Here is a 2,435-nt window from a genome sequence, read left to right on the forward strand (position 1 = left end):
TTACTTCAGCACCTAGAACAGTGCCACCAGTATCCAGTGTAATATCCAGACATAAATGCTCAGTAAACATCTCTCAGTAAATGCTCAGTCAACATCTGTCAGTACACATCAGTCAAATTAATCTAGTCACATCTGTGTTACATCATCCCCTCCCAAATTTTCTGTCCTTTAGATGTCACCCTCTCATAGTTTACAGAGTTGTCTTTAAAACTCTTTGAGACAGTAGAGGCCAAAGACTCATAGCTGACCCTCCAGTGGGGTTCCATGTCTATAATAATAAAATCTTCATCACAAGTAGTTGTGAGGTTTCACTGTTTTAAAATATGTAAAATGCATACCTTTTAGTGTGTGTAGTTTTAGGTGGAGTTAAGTCTAAGTCAGAACTCTCTTATTGCTGACTCTCCAACAGGTTTTCAGAGGCTATCAGTTGCATGGCAGGACATTGCCCATCTTTCTCCTAAGGAGACACTGGTGGATTAAAAAAACCCACCTTCTTTGGGTTGGCAGCATAATCCATTATTGACTAAGCCAGTCAATCCACACTTTGATTTGCTGGTTTATTATGTGATAAATTTTTTACTTTCATGCTGGAGACTCTGGCCCACCTCCTTGATAAAACATCTCAAGTGCAGCTACCACCTCTCTGGACAGGCTTATGATAGACTAGGAAGAAAGGCCTGGATCAACTTTAACAAATCAACCAGTGAAAACCCTATAGACCATAAGGATTTAATGCCATTGTGTTTGAGTCATTACAAAAGTTGGCTTTAGACACCAGTAAATAACAGCAAAGGTGTTTGACTGTGTAGATCACAACAAACTGTGGCTGACTCTGAGAAGAATGGGAATCCCAGAACATTTGATTGAGCTTATGTGAAACCTATACTTGGAGCAGGAGGCAGTTGTCAGAACAGAGCAGGGGGACACTGCATGTTTCAAAATATGGAAGGGTACATACCAGGGATATATTCTGCCTCCATACCTTTTCAATTTATATGCAGATCATCTGGGAGTGTGGGCTGTATGAGGAGGAATGTGACATCAGGATTGGAGAAAGATTCATCAGTAATCTGCAGTATGCATATGACACAACCCTGCCAGTTGAAACTCAGGAGGATCTGAAACACTTGCTGCAGAAGGTCAAGAACTGCAGCCTTCAATATGGATTGAAGCTCAATATCAAGAAAACAAAGCTTCTCACCACTGGGCCCATTGGCAACGTCATGATAGTTGATGAAGAGATTGAGATTGTAAACAGCTTTAGTTTGCTTGGCTCCTCAATCAACACTCTTGGCACCAATCAGGAAATTAAAAGACGTATTGCATGAGGAAAGTCTGTGTCAGAGACCTCTCCAAAATACTTAAGAGTAATGCTATCTGTCTGGAGACTAAGGTGCACCAGATACCAGCCGTGGTCTTTGCAATCACTTGCTATGCATCAGAGAGCTGGATAATGACTAGGGATGATAGAAGAAGAATTGATGCCTTTGAGCTGTGGTGTTTGAGAACAGTCTTGCATATACCATGGACAACTAAGAGAGAGAATGAACAACTTCATCCTGGAGAGGGTGAAACCAGGCTGCCCCTTGGAGGCAAGAATTCTGAACTTCATCTGACATACTTCGGACATGTTGCAAGGTGGGATCAGTCCTTGGAGTTGGGAGTCATGCTTAGGAGGATGTAGGGACAGCACAGGAGAAGAAGACCCTCGATGAGATAGAGTGACTCAGTGACTGGGGTAATGAGGATGGTGTGTCGGAGACAATAAGGTTGACACAGGATAGAACAGGGTTTAGGGCTGTTGTACACAGGGACACTATGAGTCCTAGGAGGCTTGAGAACACATAACAACAACATAACAACACATAACAACCGCAACAACAACAACAACAACATGTTTGATATGTACTGGTAGAAACAGTATTATTGTCTTAGTAATCTTAATTATCTGGACAACTGACTGGATTTGTTCTGATTCTCAAGAAAGGTGATTCAAAAGAATGTGAAAATTCTCAAACAATACCATTAATATCACATGCAAAGAAAATATTGCTGAAGATTATCCAAAATTGCCTTAAACAGTACAATGACAGAGAACTGCCAGAAGTTCAAGTTTGATTGAGAAGAGGCCATGGCACCAATGATATTATTGCTGTTTTCAGAAGAATCTTGGCTGTAAGCAGAGAGTAGCAGAAGAATGCTTATATGTGTTTTATTAAATATGCACAGGTTTTTTACTATAAGGTTCACCACAAGTTATGGCTAACTTTGAGAAGAATGGGATTTCCAGAACATTCAAGCTTATACAAAATCTACACCTAGATCAAGAAAATGTTGTCTGAACAGAGCAAGGGAACACTGCATGTTATAAGATGAAGATAGGCGTGCATCTCTGTTGTATCCTTTTTTCATATCTATACAATTTGCATGCTTAA

Source organism: Elephantulus edwardii, unplaced genomic scaffold, assembly GCF_000299155.1.
Source record: "Elephantulus edwardii isolate Elephantulus edwardi_28Jun2011 unplaced genomic scaffold, EleEdw1.0 scaffold00003, whole genome shotgun sequence".
In the NCBI taxonomy this organism is placed as follows: domain Eukaryota; kingdom Metazoa; phylum Chordata; class Mammalia; order Macroscelidea; family Macroscelididae; genus Elephantulus; species Elephantulus edwardii.